This window comes from Sus scrofa, chromosome 14 (genome assembly GCF_000003025.6).
Source record: "Sus scrofa isolate TJ Tabasco breed Duroc chromosome 14, Sscrofa11.1, whole genome shotgun sequence".
Taxonomy (NCBI): Eukaryota; Metazoa; Chordata; class Mammalia; order Artiodactyla; family Suidae; genus Sus; species Sus scrofa.
In genome coordinates, this window is record NC_010456.5 from 59,819,217 (window position 1) to 59,828,461 (window position 9,245).

General features: G+C 39.8%; 1 long non-coding RNA gene across 1 annotated transcript in view; it reads right to left on the reverse strand.

Annotated features, from left to right (window-relative positions):
- LOC110256786 overlaps positions 1–8,340 on the reverse strand; it is a 42,371-nt gene extending 34,031 nt beyond the window's left edge. The window contains exon 1 of the long non-coding RNA XR_002338773.1: positions 8,187–8,340. This is a non-coding gene — a long non-coding RNA (uncharacterized LOC110256786). The remainder of the gene's footprint in view (positions 1–8,186) is intronic.

Sequence of the window (9,245 nt, forward strand, 5' to 3'; positions counted from 1 at the left end):
CCTGATTTTACATATGAAGAAGCTAAGGCCTGAAGGAAATAGTATGGTTTTAACAAACGAATTTCTTTTATTTTTTAATTCAGGTTTTAAAAGATTTATTGAAGTACAGGTGATTTACTAGGTTGTGATAATTTCTGCTACACAACAAAGTGATTCGGTTATACATGTAGATATATCCCTTCTCTTTCAGATTCTTTTCCCACATAGATGATCACAGAATATTGGGTAGGGTTCCCTGTGCCATACAGCAGGTCCCCGTTGGCCAGTCATATCATATACCTCATGCACATATGCCAATCCCAAACCCCCAGTCCATCCCTCCCCACTTCCTGTCCTGTTTGATAACCATAAGTTTGTTTTCAAAGTCTGCCAGTTTGTTTCTGTTCTGCAAATAAACTAATTTGTATCCTTTTTTTAGATCCCACATATAAGTGGTATCACATGGTATATGTCTTTCACTGTCTGACTGACTTCACTTAAAATGATAATCTCTGGGTCCATCCATGTTGCTGCAAAAGGCATCATTTCATTCTTTTCATGGCTGAGTAATATTACATTGTATATATGTACCACATCTTCTTTATCCATTCCTCTGTCCATAGACATTTAGGTTGCTTCCATGTCTTGGTTATTGTAAATAGTGTTTCAGTGAACATTAGGGTACATGTATCTTTTCAAATTATGGTTTTCTGTGGATAGACGACCAGGAGTGGGATTGCTAGATCATATGGTAGTTCAATTATTAATTTTTTAAGGAAATTCCATACTGTTTTCCACAATGGATGTACCAAATTAAATTCCCGCCAACAGTGTATGAAGGTTCCCTTTTCTCCAGACCCTCTCCAGCAATTATTGTTTGTAGACTTTTTGATGATGGCCACTCTGACTGGTGCGAGGTGGTACCTCATCATAGTTTTGATTTGCATTTCTCTAATAATTAGCGATATTGAGCATATTTTCATATGTTTTTTTGGCCATCTGTATGGCTTCTTTGGAGAAATGTCTATTTAGATTTTCTGCCCATTTTTCATTGGGTTATTTGTTTTGTTTTGTTTTTAAATATTGAGCTTTATGAGTTGTTTGTATATTTTGGAGACTAATCCCTTGTCAGTTGCTTCATTTGCAAATATTTTCTCCCATTCTGTGGGTCGTCTTTTCACTTTGTTTATGGTTTCCTTTGCTGTGCAAAAAAATTTAAGTTTCATTAGGTCCTATTTGTTTATTTTTGTTTTAATTTTCATTCCTCTAGGAAGTGGATCTGAGAAGATATTGCTGTGGTTTATGTTAGAGAGTTCAGCCTGTGTTTTCCTCTAAGAGTTTTATGGTATCCGGTCTTACATTTAGGTCTTTAATCCATTTTGAGTTTATTTTTGTGAATGGTGTTAGAATATGTTCTAATTTCATTCTTTTGTATGTAATTGTCCAGGCTTCCCAGCACCACTTATTGAAGAGACTGTCTTTTCTCCATTGTATATTATTGCCTCCTTTGTCATAGATTAGTTGACCATAGGTGTGTGAGTTTGTTTCTGGTCTTTCTATCCTGTTCATTGATATGTATTTCTGTTTTTGTGTCAGTTTTGTGTCAGTTCTGCTTTGATGATTGTAGCTTTGTAGCACAGTGTGAAGTGAGGGAGCCTAATTCCTCCAGCTCCATTTTTTTCTTTCTCAAGATTGCTTTGGCTATTAAAGTTCTCTTATGTTTCCACACAAATTAAAATTTTTTGTTCTAGTCCTGTGAAAAATGCCATTGGTAATTTGATAGGGATAGCGTTGAATCTATAGATTGCCTTGGGTAATAGAGCCATTTTGAAAATATTCTTCCAATCCAAGAGCATGGGATATCTTTCCATTTGATTGTATCATCTTCACTGTCTTTAAACAGTGTCTTACAGTTTTCAGAGCACAAGTCTTTTGCCTCCTTAGGTAAATGTATTCCTAGGCATTATATTCTTTCTGAAGCAATAATGAATGGGATTGTTTCCTTAATTTCTCTTCTGATTGTTCATTGTTAGTATATAGAAATGCAAGAGATTTCTATGTATTAATCTTATATCCTGCAACTTTACCAAATTCATTGATGAGCTCTAGTAGTTTTCTGGTCACATTTTTAGGATTTTCTATGAATAGTATCATGTCATCTGCAAACAGCAACACTTTTACTTCTTCTTTTCCACTTTGGATTCCTTTTATTTATTTTTCTTCTCTGATTGCCATGGCTAGGACTTCCAAAACTGTGTTGAATAAAAGTGGTGAGAGTGGACATCCTTGTCTTATAACTGATCTTAGTGGAAATGCTTTCAATTTTTCCCCATTACAAATGATGTTAGCTGTGGGTTTGTTATATATGGCCTTTATTATATTGAGGTAGGTTCCCTCTATGCCTACTTTCTGGAGGGTTTTTATCAGAAATAGGTGTTGGACTTTGTCCAAATCTTTTTATGCATCTATTGCTATGATTATATGGTTTTTATTCTTCAGTTTGTTAATGTGGTGTAGCACAGGATTGATTTGTGGGTCTTGAAAAATCCTTGCATCCCTGGGATAAATCCCACTTGGTCATGATGTATGAGCCTCTTAATGCATTTCTGGATTCAGTTTTCCACGCTAATTTAAACCTGGCTCTCTCTAAAGGAGGCATACTGTTAAAAGAAGTTAGAGGATAACCACCTGTTTCTATATCTTTACAGTCCATCTTTCGGGTAGGCTCCCTCAATCTAGTGGGCTTACCAAGACTTTCCGAAGCCTCCCTGCCACCCATATACTATTCTCTGCCATTGGAGGATCTGGTCACCAGGTTTAGCAAACAACCACAATACACAGGCCAGCAACAAAACAACCACCACAACAGACACACCAGCAACAAAACAACAACAATAGGAAGCCTGGTTAAATTTGAATTTCACGTTATCAGTGAATAGCATGTTATTATAAGTATGTCCCTATTCTGAAACCCATGTCGAACCAGGCAACCCTCTATGGAGAGACTAAAGCCACATAAACCCCAGTTCTGACCTGCAGCTCATTTCGGGAATGTTCTCCTGTAACTACTAACTAAGAATAGGGCCATCTGGGAGCAGAGACCAGGGCTCCAAGTTAGTCTACAAGTCTTGGATGACCCTATGCGAAGCCTAAAGCCATGAGTTAAGTAATAATTTCTAGGCTAACAGAGGTGAGGGAAAGGTTTCTAAGCTGAGAAAAGCTGAAACTAGGACACAAAAATACAGTCCCTTCCTGACCTAAAGGCAGTAAGAGTTATAGCAGGGACTCCTGTTCTCCTGCAAAGGTTATAATATCCAGAGCTGGGGGCCACCAAGGACACAAGGCTTCTGTGACCCTCCCAATGAATTAGAAGAGTGCCTCTTTCACAGGGAAAAACCTGGAATTCTTGAATTAGTTGTTTCTCAGTAATAATAATTACCAAACTAACATCCATCTATATAGATTTTATAAATTCAAAACAATTGCACATATAATTATTGAGAATCAAAAATTTAATCACAGCTGATTAGAAATTCAAAGTCGCCAGACCATCACATGATTACAGTCAACATCTTGCTTTCATGGTTATGCTGACTTGCCTAGGACCTTGTTTCCTGGAGAAATTTTTCCCAGATTTGCCCACCTATCTTGTGACATTTTAGGCTTGAGTCTTTAAAAATGTATTAATTCTGGGAAACTTTATTGGCAAAGTTAAATATATCCTGAAGCATGCAGAAAAGCACTTGATAAGCCATTGCTGCAAATATATTAAAATACACTGACAGATGACATACTAGATTTTAGAAAGTAACAAGAGGCTTTTAGCTCATCCCCTATTTATCCTCATCAATATCGTATTCCTTATATATGCCTGGTCTATTTCTTTTAGAAACTACATAGTACAGTACTACATGGTCATTATCATTCTCAAATATATGACATCTAAATCACCCAAAGCGGGAGGTCCCATTGTGGCTCAGCGATAACAAACCCAACTAGTATCCATGAGGATGTGGGTTCAATCCCTGGCCACATTAAGTGGGTCTTTTTAGGGCTGTACCCATGGCAAATAAAAATTGATTTTTTTTTTTTTTTGGTCTTTTTAGGGCTGTACCCATGGCAGCCACCATGAGGTGAAGAGGATCCAAGCCATGTCTTTGACCTATGCTGCAGCTCACAGTGACACCAGATCCTTAACCCACTGAGTGGGGCCAGGGATCACACCTGAGTCTTCATGGATACCAGTCAGGTTCATTACTGCTGAGTCATAATGGGAACTCCATGAGCAAACAAATTTAAAAGGAGATTTTTTAAAAAGTATATCTTTGGATGAAATCCAGAATTTATATCTTTATTGAACACTGAGAATTTCAAAAACAAAATTATGTACAGCCTCTAATTTCCTTTTTATGGCATGAAGGCATCAGCTCAAATTTCCCATCACGTATCCAACAAAGTTTCACACTTAGGTTTGATAAATGTGTTTTCAGCACATTCCCACATTCCACTAAAGTTGAAAAGGGTCATAGAATTTTGGGTAGTATAAAATATGCCAGAGGTATCAGATGATTTTTTTTCTGCATCATGTCTTTTTATTTTTTAATGATTTTAATTTCTTCCATTATAGTCAGTTTACAGTTTTCTGTCAATTTCTACTGTGGAGCAAAGTGACCCAGTCTCTTTCTCACACACCACACACACACACACACACACATTCTTTTTCTAACATTATCCTCCATTTAAAGAATGTGTAGAATCTGCCATGAGGTGTTGAGTCCAAGCAGAGGTATTGGGCAGCCTGGCCCAGCCTCTGACCCACAAGGGTGGGTGGACCAGCAGCCCAGTTCACAGAGGAAGAAGGGAGTCCCCTGGAGGGAAGCCTTGCTGGCCGTCAGGGTCCAGCCGGCTAAGGAGGGTATCCACTGAGTGGGGGCAGCCACCATGAGGTGAAGAGGATGTCAGAGAGGGCAGATGCAAGACTGTTCACGAACAGGGGAGATGATCGAACGTGTTAGTATATTAAGGATAAGAGGACCCAGGTTTCTCACATTTGGAGAAGGGAGTTACAAATATGGATAGGGGAAAAGAACTAGAAGTAAACCCATGTACTGGATTGGGATTGAAAAAACTGTATGACCTCAAGTCCAATATATACAGTTACATAGAAGTAAAGACAAATGGAAATGTGTGTATGTATGCTCACGAACACACATGTATTCCTCCATACGTGCACACACATTTAAATGCAAACACATATGTAGCACTGTTCACTAAATTGCTTGGAAACAATGACATCTCCATAGCAATGAGCATATGTAGGGTGCAGACTTTGGCTTCAGAATTGCTTTCCCCACTTAAGGACACCAGGGGAAGTTAACTGATTCTAGGGCTGGGCGGGGAAAGTACAAACCGGGAACATCCAGTGGTGCAGAAGCGCTCAGAGAATGATAGGTCGTGTCAAAAAGATGGGACGTCAGCCTGAAGGGCCCCCCCTACTGGTCAGATTGGGGACACCATGTGCATCAACATAAATAATGGTGGTAACAGATTGCAACCCATGAAAAAATAGGAACATGTGCATCCATACAAATATAAAAAATAAATAATAAATTCAAAGTCTGATGGGGAATGGAATACTTACATAGTCTTAAAATACCACCCCATAAAATACCTGTGAATTTCTAAAGGGAAAAATGTCACTTCACAGTGAAGACTGGCACAGTCTACCTTCATCTAGTGATCAAAGTCAGCATACCAGTCATGGGGCAAAGCAAAACCCTATGCCCCCTGATAGGGCATGAGGAGAAGAGCACAGCCATCGCTTCTGTGTTAAAAGCACATATAGGAGTTCCCGTCGTGGCGCAGTGGTTAACGAATCCGACCAGGAACCATGAGGTTGCGGGTTCGGTCCCTGCCCTTGCTCAGTGGGTTAATGATCCGGCGTTGCCGTGAGCTGTGGTGTAGGTCGCAGACGCGGCTCGGATCCCGCGTTGCTGTGGCCCTGGTGTAGGCCAATGGCTACAGCTCCGATTAGACCCCTAGCCTGGGAACCTCCATATGCCGCGGGAGCGGCCCAAAGAAATAGCAAAAAGACAAAAAAAAAAAAAAAAACACATATAACCTGGATCCAATCTCCAGGAAACATCACATAATCCCAAACTAAGGAAACTTCTAGAACATAACTGGCCTCTAATTTTCAAAACTGTCAAGGTCCTGGTGTTCTGTGGTGGCACGATGGGTTAAGAATCTAGTATTGTCACAGCAGCTGCTCGAGTCCCTGGTGTGGCACAGATTGGATCCCTGGCCCAGGAGTTTCTGCATGCCATGGGTGTGGCAAAAAAAAAAGTGTCAAAATGCCACAAGTGAGGGGACAATGGAGGACTGTTTCAGACTGAAGGAGGCAGAGGCCAGTTGCTACCTGCATCCTGTCGGGGTTATGGGGACACTTGGTGGAATGCAAATGAGGTCTGTGCATGAAACTGTAGTCCTGTATCCATGCAAATTCCCTGGTTTTGATACTTGTGTGGTTGTGTGGGAGAATATTCTCATCTGTGGGAAATACACACTAAAGTACTCAGGAGTGATGGTGCATCCAGGTTATCAATGAACTCTCAGATGGTTTAGGAAAAACATCCCTCATTATCTGAGTTTTTGCATTGTCTTGGAATAAAAATTAATAATGTACAGAAGAAGGAAGATGGAATGTCCCAGAATACATTCTAAGTATCTTCCTTTAATCTACTGTTCCTCCCATGCACATATGTAGCGTAGTTGTATTTCTGGCTCAAATGATTTTTTTTAATTTAATTTTTATTTTTTTTGTCTTTTTTGTCTTTTTAGGGCTGCACCCATGGCATATGGAGGTTCCCAGGCTAGGAGTCTAATTGGAGCTGTAGCCGCCAGCCTACACCACAGCCACAGCCATGCCAGATCCTTAACCCACTGAGCAAGGTCAGGGATCAAACCTGCAACCTCATGGTTCCTAGTTGGATTCATTTCCGCTGCACCACGACAGGAACTCCTCAAATGATATTTTTACTAGATTCAGTCTTTGTGTTTTGTAGTATTTTAAGTTAGAGTTTATAAAAATTTAATGTAATAAGAAAATTTAATTTAAAGTAATAGCATGTAACAAGAAGGTAATTTATATACCAACAAAATTTCCATATTGTTGAAAGTAACTGCTATAATACAATTAGTGGACCATTTTTTAATAATTTCTAACTTTTTTTTTTTTTTTTTTTTTTTTTTGCCTGCCATGTGGCATATGGAACATCCAGGACCAGGGATCTAATCCAAGCCACAGTTGCAATGTATGCCACAGCTGTCGCAATTCCAGATCCTTTAACCCACTGTGCTGGGTAGGGGATTGAACCTGCATCCTGGTGCTGCAGAGATGCTGAAAATCTCGTTGTGCCACAGCAGGAACTCCAGTTTCTAACTTATTTCTATGTAATACCTTGTGGCCTATTAATGATAAATGAATATTAGCTATTAAAATGATTTGTGTCACAATACAAATACTTATACATTTAAGTGGGGAATTCAAAAGACCATTCTGTTTTTGGCAAACAAATTCCAGAAGACAGGGACAAGTCAACTTCAAAAGATCAAATTTCACCTGTGTCTAATATTATTGGTGCATTAATTTTAATTTTTATTTTAAGATACTCAATACATGAGTCAGAAAAACAGCTATATGCTTAAGCAGTTTATCTGAGAAATTGGGCAGGAAGTTCTGTCCTTTATCCAACTTCTTTTTATTTCATAATCAAATCAGAACAATTCACAGCCATCTCCCACTCAACAACAGTTTATCCATTCTTGAAACTCAAATGTTCTGAACAGCCACAAAAAAAGTAGGCTTTTCCCCATTATTTTCAGTGGGAAAATTTATCATACATTTCACTTCAACAGAAAATCCCTAGCCAATTACTAAGACAACTAAAACAGTGAAACACCTTCATGTAAGCAACGAACACACGAAGGGATATGAAATGCTTAAAACACTGCTTCCTGATCACCCCACAATGAATATGCTAAGCCAGCACTGGCTCTCTCTGCATTTGCTAGCATGTAGGACTTGCATGCAATTTTATATTTGCAAAATAGCACAGCAAGTAACAAACCAAAAGAAATGGATCTACTGGAAAAATGCAGTCAGACGTTTATTATAAATGAGGGCAATTTCCTGCAATGCAACTCACCAAGTGATGTTGGCACTGGAGCTGACAAATCTCAAGAAGCCGCTGCTGTAGGTGTTCCTGGATCCTGATAAAATCAGAGGAGATGGGTGACACTACAGGGTGAAAAAATTGCCAGCAGAGCTCTGCTTAGACTATCATGTGTGTACAGATCTCGTCATAGGGTGTTAAAGAGGCATGAGGCCATTTTTAAAGCAAGGCTTCCTGTCCTCTGGCTTCATGTTAAGAACAGTGGTAGTGCTACTTATGTAATTCTTTTTTTTTCTTTTCAGGGCCGCACCTGGGGCATATGGAGGTTCCCAGGCTAGGGGTCCAATCAGCGCTACAGCTGCCGGCCTGCACCACAGCCACAGCAACACCAGATATGAGCCGAGTTTGCAACCTACACCACAGCTCACAGCAATGCTGGATCCTTAACCCACTGAGTGAAGCCAGGGATTGAACCCACAACCTCATGGGTACTAGTTGGATTCATTTCTGCTGCACCACAATGGGAACTCCCTTATGAAATTTTAAACCAGCCTTGTCCAGGGGTTTGGTCTGACACTCTTTCCGGTCTTTGCCCTGGTCTTCCTCCAGCTCAGTGGTCAGTAATCCCACAGCAGGAGATTTTTAGGAGCTCCCTGACATCTCTTTCTCTATCTCCCCAACACCTGCTGCCTCTGCAGAGTTACAGCTTCACCTGGGCATCCACTACCTCTTTAGAGCCTTTGAAATCAGCCACAAATTGCAGGGCTCATTTCTTCCATAACCACGTATTGTTTGTAGAAAAATTTTTTGTTATGCCTTGTCAATGACAGTGAAGTTTTCGTCTGCAGCCTGGTCCAGGTTCAGGGATGTTTTCCATATGAACACCAGCAAAAATCTTTGTCTTGAGAAATACATGGATTTTGCAAATGTTGGGCTCTATTGCAAGAGCAGTACATAGGATATGGGAGGGTAAGGCCCCTGCAAGATGAAGGCACTTTATTTCCATCCTTTAGAAAACTGTTATGACATACTGACTTTAACACAAAATGAAGACAGTTTAATGCCATCTACCCAAAATTCGTCATGCTAAGC